At 38.7% G+C, this 20,133-nt stretch overlaps 1 protein-coding gene and 1 gene segment (V, D, J or C); one reads left to right on the top strand and one right to left on the bottom strand.

Moving 5' to 3' along the window:
* LOC132023362 (probable non-functional immunoglobulin lambda variable 11-55) overlaps positions 1–20,133 on the bottom strand; it is a 1,024,259-nt gene that overhangs the window by 809,672 nt on the left and 194,454 nt on the right.
* Positions 3,131–20,133, top strand: part of ZNF280B (zinc finger protein 280B) — an 82,932-nt gene continuing 65,929 nt past the window's right edge. For 5 of the 8 annotated variants that reach the window (XR_009405940.1, XR_009405937.1, XR_009405939.1 and 2 more), the window contains exons 1-4: positions 3,131–3,273; positions 4,079–4,139; positions 6,753–6,810; positions 10,322–10,383. The gene's annotated coding sequence lies outside the window, so the exon portion shown is untranslated. The remainder of the gene's footprint in view (positions 3,274–4,078; positions 4,140–6,752; positions 6,811–10,321; positions 10,384–20,133) is intronic. The other 3 variants (XR_009405941.1, XR_009405938.1, XR_009405943.1) reach the window with 2 other exon arrangements.

Genomic DNA, 20,133 nt, shown 5'->3' with positions numbered 1-20,133 from the left:
TTAGACTCACATACAATTGTTCATCATTAATCATGGTGTTAGCTGTAAGGCTGTTTGTAACTATCCAATGACTTAGGGGGAATTGAGCTAGAAATCAGTAACAGAAAGATAATTCAGAAAAAACCCCAAAGTCTAGAAATTAAGCAATATAATTAAGAACAGGACTGGGATTAGGGTGTAGGAAACCAGGAGCCTAAAGGGTAAGGGTCCATTCTTGCACTTTCACAAACCTTTTGCATACTGCTCTTATGCTCATTATAAGATTGACCTATAGTAGTTATAAGGAATTCATATTTAAAGTTCATGTATTTGATTAGAAGAAGGGTTGGGGTGGGCAAAATGGGTGAAGGGGATCCAGAGGTTCAAACTTCCAGTTATAAAATACATCATTGGGAGGTAATGTACACCATGGTAACTATAGTTAATAATACCATATTGCATATTTGAAAGTTGCTAAGAGAATAAATCTTAAATGTTCTCATCACAAGAAAAAATAATTTGTAACTATGTTTGGTGATAGATGGATGTTCACCAGACTTATTGTGATCATTTCACAATATATACAAATATTCAAATATTGAATAATTTATGCATTACACCTGAAACTAATCTAAGGACTATGTTAGTTGCTCCTCAATGAATAAGAGGAGGGAAGAGAAGGAGAAGAAAGGTCAACAAAATAATGATCTAAATCAGTGGTGTCGAGGCTGCCTGGGTGGCTCAGTTGGTTAAGTGTCTGCCTTCAGCTCAGGTCATGACTGTGGGGTCCTGAGATCAAGTGTTACACTGCGCTCCCTGCTCAGCAGGGAGTCTGCTTCTCCTCTCCCTCTGCTGCTCTCTCCCTCTGTCAAATAAATAAATAAAATCTTGAAAAAATAAAATAAATCAGTACTGTCAATAGAAATTTTTGTAGTGATGAAAATGTTCTATATCTGCTCAGTCCAATATGCTACATGTGAATGCTGAGTCATTGAAAAGTAGCTAATATGATTGATGTATTGGATTTTTAATTTATTTAATTTTGATTAATTTAACGCTAAATTTAAAGGTAGGGTAAACAAATCGTCCTTATACATGAAGTCCAAATAATTTCCGTACTCCTAATAATTTGTGTATTTCATAGACACTCTCCCCTGAGTGAGACTACATGTCCTTTCCTGAGGGTGGGCTAGATTTAGGGACTTGCCTCCAAAGAGTAGAATATGGAAAGGAGGAAAAATTAACTTCACAGTGGAGAAATTAGTGGTTAAGTCATAGTGATAGCATGTATTCCTGATGGTAAGTGATACGAACATATAACCTCTGTGGTATAATTCTAAAAACCTATATCCCCATTGTAACTGTAAGTAAAACATTGAGCCCATATTGAGACATTCTCCAAAATATCTGACCCCAAGGACTCCTTAAAATTATCAAGGTCATGATAAACAAGTAAACTGTATGATAAACAAGTAACAAACTGTCACAGACCTGAGTAGGCTAAGGAGACACTATGACTAGTGCAGTGCAGTATCCTGTATGGGAATCTGGAACAGAAAAAAGACTTTAGTAGAAAAACTAGTGAGATTTGAATAAAACCTGAAGCATAGTTCATAGTGACTTAATGAAGGATATTGAAGTAATTTTGAGGTCTTAAGGGGAGGTCATTTCCCAAATACACATTTTAGACATAGAAAATACTTTCTATCTACATCCTCTTCACTTTGTCTACGGTATACTTAACTGAACAGAAATCCTCAAATGCAAAGGAGTAATAATATTTAGACTGTGTGATCTGACCATAATGCAACAAGATGAAAAATTCATAAACGAATTGCTTTTTAAAATCCCACAGATTTGGAAAATAAATACAATGTTACTATGTAACCCTTGCGTTAAAAAGAGAATTACTAGGGAAATTAAGACATACTTGAAACTGAATGATAATGAGCATACTATGAAATAAAATCTGTAGGATACAGTTAAATTGATACTTAAATAAACAAAGGTAAATTTATAGCATCATATACAAGAGAATTAACTGGAAGTTTACAAATAAACCACTTAGACATTTATCTCAAAGCATTGTAAAGCAGTTAACTTTGGCGACAGATAGGACAGATAGTAACTACATGTATCATGGTGATTACTGCATAAGGTATAGAATGTCATCTTGCTACATTGTACACCTGAAACTAATATAACATTGTATGTCAACTACACTACAATTAAGAAAAATAAAACACTTTATAAAATATTGTAAAGAGGAACAACAGAACCATAGAGTTAATAAGAAAGTAAAAAGTAGAAAATATAAATGGGCTAGAGATGAAAATCACATTACAGATTAAAAAGCCCAAAAGCTGTCTTTTTTTTCCCTTTTCAAAACACTACTAAAGTAGACAGACTTCCGGCAGAAATGGCAATTAAAAAAAAAATCTGTTAAAAAAATCTGTAGAGGGCCAGATAGTAAATATTTTAGGCTTTTGAATATGATTTATGACAATTAATTAACTGTTGTTTTAAGAGGAAAGCAGCCATAGACCATACCTAAAGGAATGAATATGTCTGTGTTCAATAAAACTTTATTTATGAACACTGAAATTAAATTTTATGTAATTTTCACGTTACAAAATAATAGTCTCTTTGTGGTTTTCTCCAGGCATTAACAAATGTAAAGTTCATTCTTAAGTCGCTGCAAGCTATAAAAACAAATAGGTGCCAGACTTTTTTTGTATGGCTTGACCAGATGTAACGTCAAGAGTATGGGCATCAAGACCAAGTTGCATGGTCATGTTCTCTTAAACATGGGGCTGGCAGCTAGTGCTTTTATGAAAAAGGGACCACACCTGAGGATTATGAAAGTTAAACTCCAGGTGGACAAATTTATCCCCTGATGGACTGGGAGCCTGTCTTTATCCTTGAACACTGGTCTGGTCTGCTCTGCAACCTTGACCTCCCAAGACTCTTCCAGGGACTGAGGGTCATCGCTACAGCTCTCACCCCTCTCAGCCTGATCCCGCGCCCAGGGATAGCCACCAGGGGCGCCAGAGCGCGCGCAGACGCCGGACCCGCCTCGCCGCCAATCAGATTACAGCGCCCCGAGCCGCGCCTGCCTTGGGCCCCGCACCTGGCAGCCAATCACAGATCGCAGCGGGCGCGCGTGGAGAGGCGGCGGTGTCCGCGGCGCCTGGGGCCTGAGGAGGCGTCGTCCCCTCGGGCTTTGCCTGGGGAGCGCCTTGGGGCGGTGCGCCTCCGGCAGCTCAGGACGTAGTGCGGACCGCCGGGAGGACGGTAAGGACGGGGGCGTGGCGCGGCCGTAGTGTTCCCAGAGGAGTGATGGGAGGGATTCCGCGGCCGCAGTCCCGCGGCCCACAGGTCTCCTGGTCTGGTTGTGCCCGAGCGGCCTGTGCCTGTTGCTGCGGCCTCCGGAGTGTGTCGGGTAAGCGGTTCTTGGCGGGTCCTGAGACTCCCTTCACGCACACCCCCTTCCCGGGTTTCAGCAGGCGCCTTTCGGGCAGCATCCCCTCCCCCACCCTGGGCTGGCCGTCCCCATCCCCCAAGCCTGGGCCCAGCCTGGGCCTCTTGGAGGAGGGGCCTGCCCTGGCTCTTAATACCTTCCCCTCCCCCGTCTCACTGGGGTCTCTTTTGGAACTTAAGGCATTTAAACGTCCCCTGCAAACCTCCTTCTTCTCCCTGTTCGGGATGTCTGTTGGCCCAGAGCCTTTAAGGCGATTTAAGCATTTGTAAATTCATTTATTGCTCCCTCTCCCCTACCTCAGGGCCTTGTTAATTTTTCTCGTTTGCAGTATCTCTGCCTGGGCTCTATTTCAGACTCTTCCACCCTGATGAAGTCCTCCTGACAGCCAGGCCCCGGGGTGGTTTCCAGGCTTTGGAACTGGGCAGCTGGCAGGCAGTGTTTTCTTTACTGAGGGAGGGTAGATGGGAGGAACAGGTGTGGGGGAAGGGACTCCAGTTCTCTTCTGGTTAAGTGAGACGCTTGATGACCTTGCAGATGGCAATAACAGGTAGGCAGTGGGATATAAAACATTCCTGTAACGTGTAAGTAACCCTAATCCCCCTCTGTGGTTGCCTCAAGGATGTGAGCTTCTCCTACCTGGAAAATCTTAAGTTCTTAGAAGTTTCACTGCACACCTGAGGTAAGTTGAGGGGTCTTTATAAGGACCAAGACTGTATCATTTTTCTTCAGTTTTTTCTTATTTTCTCCCGTGTTAAAATACTAGTATTTAGACAGTGTTTCCTGAAGTGTGTATGACCTGAATTTGTCTGATAAATTCAAGCCAATCACTGATTTAGGTAATTCTGGAGCTCTCTATATTGCTTCCTTAAAAACAGGGAGGGTGGCATTCTTTCACCTGCTCTCTAAAGAACATGAGAGGATCATACATTTTAAGCTATGTAAAACTGACTTCTTTTACAATGGTAGTAGGAAGCTAAAATGGGCAGATACACATACCTAAGATTTAAGCTCATGTATTAAAGTTTCATTCAGGATAAATGTGTATTGGTTAAAAATGTTCACATAGGGTTAGTTTGTTCATTTCTACAACCTTTTAAGGGCTTTATTTCATGGAGTAATTGAATGTGACTGGGTAAGGGAAGCCATATGAATTCATTTCATGCCAGGAGGCAAAACAATAAGTAAGTTGTATGCCTAATAACTTGTGTATATAGCATGGTAAGACCCATTATATAGTTAGTTATCTATTGCTGTGTAACACATTGTCTCAAACTTAATGACCTAAGAAATGTTTATTTCAGTGTCATACTCTAGCTGGGTGATTCTGGCTCAGGGTAGCTTATGAGTTTATAGTGAAGCTTTTGACAGAATTGGCAGTTACTGAAGACTTGGGTTTTATTGGATGAACAGTGTCTGAGCTTGCTCACTTGACTGTTAGCACAGTCCTCAGTTCTTCACTCTGTGGCCCTCTCCATGGGCCTGCTCCTGTCATGGTAGCTGGCTTCTCTCAGAGCGAGTGATTAAAGAGAGAGCTTGGTCCCAGGATGAAGTGCAGAGTCTTTTTCAGAAGTTACATACCATTACTTCTGTATTTGCTTCATCAGATAGGCTAACCCTATTATATCGTGGGAGAGGACTACACAAGAGTGTGAATACCAGGAGGCAAGATTCATTTGGGGCCATGTTGGAGGCTAGCAACCACACCCGTTGCTACTCCATACACATATATAAGTTGCACACACCATTCCAACTCTTCTCCATATTGTTCTGTTATTATGAGTGAATTATTTGGTTCTAGGCTAAGGGCAAAGCCTCCCCTGGTATATTAAATCCAAGTAGTTTTTGTTTATTCAGGAATGTTGTTCCAGCAAGTCTCCTCTTCATCCTGGATTAAGTTTTCAGTTTCTCTGGATCATTCTAATCAGCAAACTGATTGTAATGTTGCCTTTTGTTAAAAAGCCATCTTTTAATTGCACATCCCCCTTCTGCTTATTTTATTTCATGTCTGCTTCTCATTAGAGGAAAATTTCTTCAGCGTTGTCCATGTTTGCTTCCTCAAGTTCTCCCATTCTCCTGACTCTTGTCAAGATCTCCAGTGAATTTCACAGTACTTAATGAAATGGCCAATTGTTATTTATTTTTTTTAAGATTTTATTTATTTATTTGAGTTAGAGTGAGAGAGATCACAGGAGAGAGAGAAGGAGAATCCCCTCTGAGCAGGAAGCCCATTGCAGGAGTTGATCCCAGGACCTCAAGATAATGACCTGAGCCGGAGGCAGATGCTTAACCGACTGAGCCACCCAGGCATCCTGAATTGTTAGTTATTAATTTATGTGATCTATTGCAGTATTTATCAGAGTCATTAGTTTCCTCTTCCCTGAAAATACTTTTTCATTTGGATTACAACGTGCTTTTTCTCTGTTCTTTTACTACTCTCCTCCCCTCCTCCCCAGCTTGTTCTAAGTAACCCTTCCTTCTTTCTATCCTTTTCTGGTTTCTTCTCATGTTTCTGACCAATGCAATGCCCCAGGACTTGGATATCAGACCTCTTTCTCTAGAAGACCTCAGGCAGTCTTGTGTTTTAAATAACATTACATGCCAAAGATTCCAAAATTTGTGTACTTAGCCCAGGTCTTTCCCTGAGTTCTGGTTTCATGTTTACTTGCTCAGCATCACCTGTTTGTTCCATGTGTCATCTTCTTCCTCACATCCCAATTCCTCTCTGTTAACAAATCTTGTGGACCTTCAAGGTTTTAATATAGAATTTGACCCCGGGGGCGCCTGGGTGGCTCAATGGGTTAAAGCCTCTGCCTTAAACTCAGGTCATGGTCTCAGGGTCCTGGGATCGAGCTCCACATTGGGCTCTCTGCTCAGCGGGGAGCCTGCTTACTCCTCTCTCCCTGCCTGCCTCTTTGACTACTTGTAATCTCTGTCTATCAAATAAATAAATAAAATCTTAAAAAAAAAAAAAAAAAGACTTTGACCCCTTCTCAGCATCCCAGTCTATTAGCATAATCTTTTATTATAAGATCATTATTAATGAAATTATTATGATTAAGTTATTAATAATCTTAGTAGATATAATAATCTAAACTTGCCTTCCTGCTTCCAGTTATTATTCTAAAGTTTTCTTTCTTCTCATAATAGCTAGAGTGGTCCTTTTGACATGACAGGTCATGTAACCCCTCGCTCAAAATTCCCAGTGAACTATCATACCTATAGTAAAACCAAAGAACTTAGAATGGACTACATTAATGTACTACAGCAAACTCATTCTTTGATTCTTCTCCAGTTTCTCTCCCTGTCCACTGGTTTGCCTACATTAACCTCTTGACCAGTCCTTAACTTTGGTAAGTCTCAGAGCCTTTGTATTTGTTCTTCCCTCACCTGGAGAATTCTTCCCCAGATCTCCATAACCATGCCATACAAATATCAGCCTGCCTCCATACTACCTGACCATTGCCTCCTTTATTTTCTCTATAGCATTTATGACCATTTGAAATTATATATATATGTATACACACATATAATAATATAAAATATTTTATGTGATTTATATTACATTAGTACATATTTGAAATATGTGCTGTGTGATACTATAATATTGCATGCAGTAACATTATGTGTGTATATTTTTTAATGTATTTTTTAGTTACCTCTATTGCAGTGTCAGCTCCCTGAAGAAGGGGTCTTTGTTTCAATCACTACTATATCTCTGGTACCTAGATCAGTACCTGGCATATGGTAGACTCACCAAATACTTCCTAATACTCAAATTTCTTATAAATGCCATCTTGATACTTCTCCCTCCCTTTTTCTTTGTTAGGGGTTAGGGTTAGGAGACTGTCAGAACTATACAGTTCCTTATCATTATGCTCCTGTGTCATTTATTTGTTTCTCAGTCTTTTTTGGACAGGGATATGTTCTAATTTACTAATTTACTAATTTAATATGTTTTATAGTTGTAGTTCATCCAAAATAGTGAACATCAGAACATTACCAACATTATATGTTTGACCACCCATAGAACTTATGATGATCTTTCCGTAGAGTAACAATTTTCCCCTAATTTCTTAAAAGAAAGAAAGATAGAGAGAAAGAAAGAAAAGAAAGAAAGAAAAAGAAGGAGAGAGATTCCCCTCTTTTCCTTTTTTTGCACTTAGGAGTTGTAACAGGAGTTGTTATGTTAGGGTCAATTTGATATGAAAACAACAAAAAAAGTTACTTTCAGCTTTTGATTTCATAACACTTAAAAAAATTGGGTACCACTGAAATAATAAAATAAAATTTAAAAAAAATTGGTACAAGTTATTTTAAGCTGTACTTTGTAAGTTCCTTATACTTGTCAACCACAAGAATTCTTAGGTGCATTCCTTATTCATTCCTTTAAATGTATAAATTGGTCATTTGAGTAACACTGAATAGTAGAGATCTGAGAGTTCAGCTTAAGCATTAATATTGTATATTTTTGAAAACAAAATATGGTTGCTTTGTGGAAGTCTTACTAGGATTTTTTTCTTTGGGAGCTTTCCAATAGCAGGGAGGTATTTGTTATCTAGAGATTCATGACAGGGAACATCTAGCATGCATAGCCTATGCTCTCACCACTTTCACAACTTCAAGATTCCTTACAAGTATGTTGGCTCATTTACCATCAAAATCATTTTTTTAATGGCGGAAGAAGAGAGAGAAAATAAGCACACTCCTTGCTGAGTGGAGACCAACATGGGGCTTGATCTCACAACCCTGAGATCATAAGCTGAGTTGAAATCAAGGTTCAGATGCTTAACTGACTGAGCCACCTGGATGCCCTGAAATCAAGGTATTATTAAGTGAAAAGTGATACTGTTAAAAAATACACAGGGGCAACAGGTCAAACTGGATTGTCATGGTCAAATCAGGATTTTTAGCAGTCCTAATAAAAATTAAGTTGATGTTTCAACCTAGTATCAGAGTAGTGTCCACTCTACAAGAAGATACCCATCCATCCCTAGGAACGTATGTCTCCCACCACAAATTTGTAAATTGACTACATGATACTAGTTTAACTCTCTTTGTGGGCTAGATTAGTTTGCATTGTTACTGTAATTCTAATTATCTAACTCTTGTTACATGAATGGAGTCTGTTGAGGGGCTTTGAAAATTTAGTTATCAGTTGTTAGGATGTTGGGGGAGGAGGAGGTCACACCAGCCTATCACTAGGCATTTTTTTCTTTAATTGAGATAAAATTCACATACTATACAATCCACTCTGTAGAATGCAGAATTGAATGATTTTTAGTATACTTCACAAAATCGTGCAGTCTTTACCACTATCTAATTCTGGAACATTTCATCAACCCTAAAACTCTGTATTAGCTTCCAGTGGCTACTATAACAAATTATCACAGTCTTGGTGGATTAAAACAACACAAATTTATTCCCTCTCAATTCTGGAGGCCAAAAGTTAGAAATCATCACCTGACCTAAATCAGGTTTTGGTAGGGCCACCCTATCCCAGATACTCTAAGGGAGAATCCATTGCTTGCTTCTTCCAGCGCACATTCTTTGGCTGACTCCATGTCTTTCCAGTCTTGGTACAATGCTTTCTCCTACCATATGTGTGAAATCTTTTGCCTTTCATACTGAGGATACTTATGATGGTATTTTGGGCACATTTGTATAATCCAGGATAATCTTCCCATCTCAAGATTCTTAATCACATCTGCAAAGACCCCTTTCCCAAAGAAAGATAATGTAGATACGTTTCAGGGATCAGGATCTAATATTTTTTGAGGTCATTATTCAATCTACTACATTTCCTCATTCTTTCCCCCACTCCAGCCCATGGCAACCACTAATTTATTTCTGTCTCTGTGCATTTGCCCAGTGTAGACATTTTATATGGGAGGAATTATACAATATGTGGCCTTTTTGTGTCTAGCTTTATTCGCTTAGCATCTTTTCAAGGTTCATCCATGTCATACATGTATAGCAGTACTGTTATTTGTATTTATAGATGAATACATTCCATTTTATGGCTATACTATAGTTCATCCATTTATCAATTAAGATACCTTTGGATAGTTTGCACTTTGTTGCAATTATGAATAATGCTGCTATGAACATTGTTGAGCAAATTTTTTTTTTTTTTTTTTTTTAAGATTTTATTTATTTATTTGACAGAGAACACAAGTAGGCAGAAAGGCAGGCAGAGAGAGAGGAGGAAGCAGGCTCCCTGCTGAGCAGAGAGCCCGATGCGGGACTCGATCCCAGGACCCTGAGATCATGACCTGAGCCGAAGGCAGCGGCTTAACCCACTGAGCCACCCAGGCGCCCTGTTGAGCAAATTTTTATATGGATTTATGTTTTCAACTCTGAGATATATACCTAGGAGAGAAATTGCTAGATCATATACTGCTGTATTTAATTTTTGAGATGCTGCCAAACTGTTTTCCAAAGTGGCTGATCATTTTACAGCAGTTGCACTAACAATATATGAGGATTCTAATTTCTCCATATTCTCTGTAACACTTTTTACTGTTTCTGTTTTTGATTTTAGTCAAGCCAGTGGATGTGAAGTGGTATCTCATTCTGATTTTGATTTACATTTTCCTAATAATTAATTGTGTTGAGCAGCATTTCTTGTGCTTATTGTATTGCATTATTTGTATATCTTCTTTGAAGAGTTGTCTATTCAAATTTTTTGCTCATTTTTTATTGTAAAAAGCAGATAACAATAAATTTTACCATCTTAATCATTTAAGTGCTAAATATATTAACATTGTTTAAAAACAGATATCTAGAACTTCTCATTCTGTAAAATTGAAACTCTGTATCCATCTCATTAAACAACTAAGTCCCTTTTCCCTTTCTCCCTAGACCAGGGTATCCACCATTCTACTTTTTGTTTCTTTACTGTTGCTTTGACTACTTTAGATCAGGTAAGTGGAATTAATATAGTATTTGTCTTTTTTGTGACTGGGTTTTTAAAATTTAGCTAACATGTCCTCAGAGATTCATCGGTGTTTTAGTGTATGGCAGGACTTCCTTCTTTTTTTTTTTTTTAAGATTTTATTTATTTATTAGAGAGAGAGAAGGGGAGAGAGCAAGCACAGGCAGACAGAATGGCAGGCAGAGGCAGAGGGAGAAGCAGGCTCCCTGCCGAGCAAGGAGCCCGATGTGGGACTCAATCCCAGGACGCTGGGATCATGACCTGAGCCGAAGGCAGCTGCTTAACCAACTGAGCCACTCAGGCGTCCCTGGCAGGACTTCCTTCTTATAGCTGGATAATATCCTGTTGTATGTATATACACATTTTTTAAAATTCTTTCATCAGTTAGTGAACATTTGGACTGCATCTACCATTTAGTTATCAGAACAGTACTGCTGTGAACATGGGTACACAAATATTTCTTCGTAATCTTGTTTTCATTTCTTTTGAATATATATCCAGAAGTAGGATTGCTGGATCATGATAGTTTGATTTATAATATTTTGGGGAACCTGTGTTGCTTTGCACCATTTTACATTCCAACCACAGCACATAAGAATTTTAATTTCTTCACATCCTTACCAGCTATTTTCTGGTGTAATTATTTGTTTTTATATATTTTGATAGTAGCCATCCTAAGGGGTTTGAGTGATATATCATTGTAGTTTTGATTTACAGTTTTCTCATTACTATCATGTTGAACATCTTTTCATATACTTGGACATTTGTGTATCATTTTTATTTTTTTGTTTGTTTTGTTTTTTTAAGATTTTATTTGTTTATTTGACAGAGAGAGAGGGGGAAGCAGGCTCTCTGCTCAGCAGGTATGCTGAGGCAGATGCGGGGCTCGATCCCAGGACCCTGAGATCATTACCTGAGCTGAAGGCAGAGCCACCCAGGTGGCCCTGGTATATCATTTTTAGAGAAATTTCTATTTAATTCCCTTGCCCATTTTTTTTTTAAAGATTTTATTTATTTATCTGACAGACAGAGATCACCCGTAGACAGAGAGGCAGGCAGAGAGAGAGAGAGGAGGAAGCAGGCTCCCTGTGGAGCAGAGAGCCCGACGCGGGGCTCGATCCCAGGACCCCGAGATCATGACCTGAGCTGAAGGCAGAGGCTTTAACCCACTGAGCCACCCAGGTGCCCCACCTTGCCCATTTTTAAAAAGTTTTTATTTAAGTAATCTCTCCACCCAATGTGGGGCTCGGACTCACATCTGTGAGATAGAGTCACATGCTCTTCAGTCTGAGCCAGTCAGGTACCCCCTTTGTCCAGTTTTAAATAGAGTTGTCTTTTTATTCTTCTGATATAAGAGATCTTTATATATTGTGGATACAAGTCTCTTATTACATATATGAGTTAAAAATATTTTCCCCCATTACGTGGTTTGTCTGTTTACTTTCCTGATGGTATCCTTTGAAGGACAAAAGTTTTTAATTTGATGAAATCCTGTTTTAATTAAATGTTATTAAATTCTATTAATTAACATATAGTGTATTATTTGCAGTGGTAGAGTTCAGTGATTAATCAGTCTTCTATAATACCCAGTGCTCATTATATCCCATGCCCTCCTTAATGTCCATCACCCAGTTACTCCATCCCCCTACCCCCCTCCCTTCCAGCATCCCTTAGTTTGTTTCCTGTGATTAAGAGTCTCTTATGGGCGCCTGGGTGGCTCAGGGGGTTAAAGCCTCTGCCTTCGGCTCAGGTCACGATCCCAGGGTCCTGGGATTGTCCCGTATCGGGCTCTCTGCTCAGCGGGTCGCCTGCTTCCTCCTCTCTCTCTGCCTGCTGCTCTGCCTGCTTGTGATCTCTTGTCTGTCAAATAAATAAATAAAAATATTTTAAAAAAAATTAAAAAAAATTCTCATGGTTTGTCTTCCTCTTTGATTTAGTTTTGTTTTATTTCCCTGCCCCCATGCTCTTCTGTTGTTTCTTAAATTCCACATATGAGTGAAATCATATGATAATTGTCATTGATTGGCATTTTGATTAACGTAAATACCCTCTAGTTCTATCTAGGTCATTGCATATGTCAAGATTTCATTTTTTGATGGCTTAGTAATATTCCACACCACATCTTCTTTATCCATTCATCTGTTGATGATATCTGGGCTCTTTCCATAATTTCACTATTGTGGAGATTGCTGCTATAAATATTGGGGTGCAGGTGCCCCTTTAGATCACCAGATTTGGATCTTTGGGATAAATCCCTAGTAATGCAATTGCTGAGTCATAGGGTAGCTCTATTTTCAACCTTTTGAGGAAACTCCATACTTTGTTCTAGAGTTGCTGTACCAGCCTACTTCGGCTAACAGTTGTAAGAATTTCCTTTTGCTGAAATCCTGTTCATTTTTCCTTTGTCATTATTCCTTTTGGTATGTTGTCTCAAAAACCTTTGTTTCTGTTTTTTTAAAAAGAAGACTTAGCTCTTACATTTAGTTCTACGATCTATTTTGAGGTGGTTTTTTGTTTTTGTTTTTGTTTTTGCTTTTGTTTTTTAAATATGCTGTGAGCAAGGATTCAACCTCAGTTTTTTGATGTGGATGTTCAGTTGTTCCAACATTTGTTGAAAAGACATACCTGCTTCCCACTTAATTATTTTGCTATTCTTGCTGAAAACCAATTGACCATTAGTGTATGGGTTTATTTTTGGATTCTGAATTGTATTCTATTGATCTGTGGTTCTGTCTTTATGAAAGTACCACACTCTTGATTACTGTAGCTTTGCAGTAAGTTTTGAAATCAGTGTGACATTTTCATTTCTTCTTTTTCAAGATTGTTTTGGCTCTTCTGAGTCTTTTGCATTTCCCTATGAATTTTAATTTGTGAAAAAGCCAGCTGGGATTTTGATAAATCAGTATCAGGAATCTTGTCATCTTAATAATATTAAATCTTATCCATAAATATGGGATGTATATATTTACTTAGGTCTTTTTTAATTGCTTCAGCAATGTATTCAGTGTAATTCTGTGTTTTCAGTATGAAAGTCTTGCATTTTTTTCTGGAAATTTATTCCTAAGTATTTCATCCCTTTTAATGCTAGTGTACATAGAATTGCTAAGTTCATTTTCGGAGTGTTTATTGCTAGTGTATAGAAATGTAATTGATTTTTTTTTTAAGATTTTATTTATTTATTTGACAGACAGAGATCACAAGTAGGCAGAGAGGCAGGCAGAGAGAGAGAGAGGAGGAAGCAGGCTCCCCGCTGAGCAGAGGGCCCGATGCTGGTCTTGATCCCAGGACTCTGGGATCATGACCTGAGCTGAAGGCAGAGGCTTTAACCCACTGAGCCACCCAGACACCCCTAATTGATGTTTTATATTGATCTTATATTGTTTATTATAATAAACAGTTATTATATATAAACAAATATAATTCCTCAGGATTTTCTGTATACAAAATCATGTCCTCTCCAATGCAGTTTTAGTTTTACTTCTTTTTGTCCCCAGTCTGAATGCTATTTTACTTTTTTTTTTTTTTTTACTTGCATGATTACCCAATTAAACAACATTCAGGATAATGTTGAATCAGAAGGGTAGAAGTGGACATCCTTGTCTTATTCCTGATCTTAGAGGAGAAGCTTTCAGTCCTTTTGCCATGAATTGTAATGCTAGCTATGGGTCTTTTACAGATATCCCTTGTCAGAGAAAATTTCCTTCTTCCAATTGTTGAGTGTGGTTTTATCCCCCTTCCCCAAAACAGTGCTCAGTTTTGTCCACTGCTTTTTTTGTGGACAGATGTGGGTTTTTTGGTCCTTCATTCTATTGAAATGGTATAATGTTGATTGATTTTCATATAATGAACCAACTTTGCATTTCTTACACAAGTCTCACTTGGTCATAGTGTATAGCCCTTCTTCTAGGTTTTTAAGATTTTTTTTTAAGATTTTATTATTATTATTATTATTATTTATTTGACGGAGAGATCACCAGTAGGCAGAGAGGCAGGCAGGGAGAGAGGGAAGCAGGCTCCCTGCCGAGCAGAGGGCCCGATGTGGGGCTCGATCCCAGAAGCCTGAGATCGTGACCTGAGCTGAAGGAAGAGGCTCAACCCACTGAGCCACCCAGGCACTCCTCTAACAGGTTTTTAAATTGTGTTTGCTAGTAATTTGGTTTTTTGATTTTTGCCCTTATTGATAAAAGGTATTGGTGTCTGGGTTTTTTTGTTTTTTGTTAGTTTTGTGTGTGATTTGTTTGTTTAATTTTGATATAAATAGTACTGGTCTCATAGAATGAGCTGGAAAGTTGTCTCCTCATCTGATTTTTAGAGAGTTACTGAAAGTTTAGTGCTAATTCTTGAATTGTTTTGATAAAATTTACGAAGATAGTCATCTGATCTTGGATTTCTCTTTTGGGAATTATTTTTTAATTTTTTAATTTTTATTAACATATAATGTATTATTTTCCCCAGGGGTACAAGTCTGTGAATCTTCAGGCTTACACATTTCATAGCATTCATATCACACACCCTCCCCAATGTCCATAACCCAGCCACCCTCTCCATACCCTCCCTCCCCCTAGCAACCCTCAGTTTGTTTTGTGATATAAAGAGTCTCTTATGTTTTTTCTCCCTCCCAGTCCCATCTTGTTTCATTTTTTTCCTTCCCTACCCCTCAAACCCCCCACCCTGTCTCTCAGTTTCCTCATATCCGGGAGATCATATGATAATTGTCTTTCTCTGATTGACATATTTCGCTCAGCATAATACCCTCTAGTTTCATCCACGTCATTGCAAATGGCAAGATTTCATTTCTTTTGATGGCTGCATAGTATTCCATTGTATATATATGTATGTGTATGTGTGTGTATATATATACTTCTTTATCCATTCATCTGTTGATGGACATCTAGGTTCTTTCTATAGTTTGGCTATTGTGGACATTGCTGCTATAAACACGTGCCCCTTCGGATCACTATGTTTGTATCGTTAGGGTATATACCCAGAAGTGCAATTGTTGGGTTGTAGGGTAGCTCTATTTTCAACTTTTTGAGGAACCTCCATGCTGTTTTCCAGAGTGGCAGCAGTTCAACCTGCATCCCACCAGAAACGTAGGAGGGTTCTTTTTTCTATGCATCCTCACCGACATCTGTCATTTCCTGACTTGTTGATTTTAGCCATTCTGACTGGTGTGAGGTGATATCTCATTGTGGTTTTGATTTGTATTTCCCTGATGCCGAGTGATGTGGAGTACTTTTTCATGTGTCTGTTGGCCATCTGGATGTCTTCTTTGAAGAAATATCTGTTCATGTCCTCTGCCCATTTCTTGACTGGATTATTTGTTCTTTTGGTGTTGAGTTTGATAAGTTCTTTATAGATTCTGGATACTAGCCCCTTATCTGATATATCATTTGCAAATATCTTCCATTCTGTCAGTTGTCATTTGGTTTTGTTGACTGTTTCCTTTGCTGTGCAAAAGCTTTTGATCTTGATGAAGTCCCAATAGTTCATTTTTGCCCTTCCTTCCTTTGCCTTTGGCAATGTTTCTAGGAAGAAGTTGCTGTGGCTGAGGTCAAAGAGGTTGCTTCCTGTGGTCTCCTCAAGGATTTTAATGGATTCCTGTCTCACATTGAGGTCTTTCATCCATTTTGAGTCTATTTTTGTGTGTGGTCTAAGGAAATGGTCCAGTTTCATTCTTCTGCATATGGCTGTCCAATTTGTTGACACCATTTGTTGAAAAGACGGTCTTTTTTCCATTGGACATTCCTTCCTGTTTGTCGAAGATTAGTTGACCATAGAGTTGAGGGTCTATTTTTGGGCTCTCTATTCTGTTCCATTGATCTATGTGTCTGTTTTTGTGCCAGTACCATACTGTTTTAATGATTACAGCTTTTTAATAGAAGTTGAAGTCTGGAATTGTGAAGCCACCAACTTTGGCTTTCTTTTTCAACATTCTGCTGGCTATTTGGAGTCTTTTCTGGTTCCATATAAATTTAGGGTTATTTGTTCCATTTCTTTGAAAAAAAAAATGATGGTATTTTGATAGGAATTGCATGAAATGTGTAGATTGCTTTAGATAACATAGGCATTTCATAATATTTGTTCTTCCAGTCCATGAGCATGGAACATTTTTCCATTTCTTTGTGTCTTCCTCAGTTTCTTTCATGAGTAATTCACAGTTTTCTTTCTTCTTTTTTTTTTTTTTAAGATTTTATTTATTTATTTCAGAGACAGAGACCACAAGTAGGCAGAGAGGCAGGCAGAAAGAGGAGCAAGTGAAGTAGGCTCTCCGCTGAGCAGAGAGCCCGATGTGGGGCTCAATCCCAGGACCCTGGGATCATGACCTGAGCTGAAGGCAGAGGCTTTAACCCACTGAACCACCCAGGTGCCCCATTCATAGTTTTCTGAGTACAGACTTTTTGCCTCTTTGGTTAGATTTATTCCTAGGTATCTTACGGTTTTGGATGCAATGTAAATGGGATTGACTCCTTAATTTCTCTTTCTTCTGTCTTGTTGTTGGTGTATAGACATGAAACTTATTTCTGTGCATTGATTTTATATCCTGACACTTTACTGAATTCCTGCATGAGTTTTAGCAGTTTTGGAGTGGAGTCTTTTGGATTTTCCACATAAATTATCATCATCTGCAAAAAGTGAGAGTTTGACTTCTTCTTTGCTGATTTAGATGCCTTGTATTTCTTTTTGTTGTCTGATTGTTGAGTCTAGGAATTCTAGTACTATGTTGAATACCAGTAAGTGATATTGGGTAGCCTTGACATGTTCCTGACCTTGGGGGAAAAGCTCAGTTTTTTCCCGAGTGTGAATGATATTTGCTGTGGGTTTTTAATAGATGGCTTTTATAATTTTGAGGTATGTACCCTCTACCCCTACACTTGGTTTTTTTTTTTTTTAAGATTTTATTTATTTATTTGATAGACAGAGATTACAGGTAGTAAGAGAGGCAGGCAGGGAGAGATGAGAAAGCAGGCTCCCTACTGAGCAGAGAGCCCGATGCAGGGCTTGATTCCAGGACCCTGAGACTATGACCTGAGCTGAAGGCAGAGGCTCTAACCCACTGAACCACCCAGGTACCCCCCTATACTTTGAAGAGTTTTGATCAAGAAAGGATGCTGTACTTTGTCAAATGCTTTTTCAGCATCTACTGAGATTACCAAATGGTTCTTGTTCTTTCATTTATTAATGTATTTTGTCACATTGATTGACTTGCAGATGTTTAACCAAACCTTGCAGCCCAGGAATAAATCCCAGTTGGTCATGGTGAATAATTCTTTTAATGTACTCTTGGATCCTAATGACTAGTATTTTGGTGGGAATTTTACCATCTGTGTTTATCAAGGATATTGGTCTGTAATTCTCCTTTTTGATGGCGTCTTTGTTTTTGGGACCAAGGTAATGCTGGCCTCATAAGATGAGTTTGGAAGTTTTCCTTCCATTTCTAGTTTTTGGAACAGTTTCAGGAGAATAGGTATTATTTCTTCTTTAAATGTTTGGTAGAATTCCCCTGGGAAGCCATCTGGCTCTGGGCTCTTGTTTGTTGGGAGATTTTTTATGACTGTTCAATCTCCTTACTGGTTATGGGTCTGTTCAGGTTTTCTATTTCTTCCTGGTTCAGTTTTGGTAGTTCATACATCTCTAGGACATTTCTTCCAGATTGTCAAATTTGCTGGCATATAGTTGCTCATAGTATGTTCTTATAATTGTTTGTATTTCTTAGGTGTTGGTTGTGATCTCTCCTCTTTCATTCATGATTTTATTGATTGGGATCCTTTCTCTTTTCTTTTTGATAAGTCTGGCCAGGGGTTTATCAATCTTATTAATTCTTTCAAAGAACCGGCTCCTAGTTTTGTTGATTTGTTCTACTGTTCTTTTGGTTTCTATTTCATTGATTTCTTCTCTGATCTTTATGACTTCTCTTCTTCTGCTGTGTTTAGGCTTTCTTTGCTGTTCTTTCTCCAGCTCCTTTAGGTGTTCGTTAGGTTGTGTTTTTGAGACCTTTCTTGTTTCTTGAGAGAGGCTTGTATTCCTGTATACTTTCCTTTCAGGACTGCCTTTGCGGTGTCCCACAGTTATTGAACAGTTGTGTTTTCATTTTCACTTGTTTCCATGAATTTTTTCAATTCTTCTTTAATTTCCTGGTTGACCCATTCATTCTTTAGTAGGATGCTCTTTAGCCTCCATGTATTTAGGTTCTTTCCAAGTTTCCTTTTGTGATTGAGTTCTAGCTTCAGAACATTTGGTTTGAAATATGCAGGGAATGACCCCTCTCTTGGTACCAGTTGAGTCCTGATTTGTGACCCAGGATGTGATATATTCTGGAGAATGTTCCATGTGCACTAGAGAAGAACATATATTCTGTTGTTTTGGGATGGAATGTCCTGAATATATCTGTGGTGTCCATCTGCTCCAATGTGTCATTTAAGGCCTTTATTTTCTTAGTGATCTTTTGCTTGGATTATCTGTCCATTTCAGTGAGGAGGGTGTTAAAGTCCCCTACTATTATTGTATTATTGTTGATGTGTTTCTTTGATTTTGTTATTAATTGGTTTATATAGGTGGCTGCTCCCATGTTAGGGGCATAGATAGAGAAAATTGTTAGATCTTCCTGTTGAATAGACCCTTTGAGTATGGTATAGAGTCCTTCCTCGTCTCTTATTATAGTCTTTGGCTTAAAATCTAAACTATCTGATGTAAGGGTTGCCACCCCAGCTTTCTTTTGATGTCCATTAGCATAGTAAATTGTTTTCCACCCCCTCACTTTAAATCTGGAGGTGTCTTTGGGTCTGAAATGAGTTTCTTATAGAACGCATATTGATGGGTCTTGTTTTTGTTTTTTTTTTTTAATCCATTCTCCTTCCATGTGTTTTTTGATTGGGGTACTTAGCCCATTTACATTGATGGTAACTATTGAAAAATATGAATTTAGTGCCATTGTATTGCCTGTAAGGTGACTGTTAACTGTATGTTGTCTCTGTACCTTCCTTGTCTACTACTATTAGGCTCTCTCTTTTCTTAGAGGACCCCTCTCAATATTTCCTGTAGGGCTGGTTTGGTGTTTGCAAATTCTTTTAATTTTTGTTTGTCCTGGAAGCTTTTTATCTCTTCTTCTTTTTTTTTTTTTTTAAAGATTTTATTTATTTATTTGACAGACAGAGATCACAAGCAGGCAGAGAGGCAGGCAGAGAGAGAGGAGGAAGCAGGCTCCCTGCTGAGCAGAGAGCCCAATGCAGGTCTCGATCCCAGGACCCTGAGATCACGACCCGAGCCGAAGGCAGCGGCTCAACCCACTGAGCCACCCAGGTGCCCCCTTATCTCTTCTTCTATTTTCAATGGTAGCCTAGCTGGATATAGTATTCTCTTTTTTTTTTGAAAGATTTTATTTATTTATTTGACAGACAGATCACAAGTAGGCAGAGAGGCAGGCAGAGAGAGAGGAGGAAGCAGACTTCCCGCCGAGTAGAGAGCCCGATGGGGAGCTTGATCCCAGGACCATGGGATCATGACCTGAGCCAAAGGCAGAGGCTTTAACCCATTGAGCCACCCACTCAATGATATAGTATTCTTGGCTGTATATTTTTCTCATTTAGTGCTCTGAATTTATCATGCCAGTTCTTTCTGGCCCAGCAGGTCTCTGTGGATAAGTCTGCTGCCAATCTAATATTCCTACCATTGTATGTTACTTCTTGTCCCGAGCTGCTTTTACGATTTTCTCTTTGTCCCTAAGACTTGTAGGTTTTAC

Source organism: Mustela nigripes, chromosome 8, assembly GCF_022355385.1.
Source record: "Mustela nigripes isolate SB6536 chromosome 8, MUSNIG.SB6536, whole genome shotgun sequence".
Taxonomy (NCBI): Eukaryota; Metazoa; Chordata; class Mammalia; order Carnivora; family Mustelidae; genus Mustela; species Mustela nigripes.
Note: the sequence above shows the minus strand (reverse complement) of the source record. Positions and strands in the feature narration are given on the sequence as shown.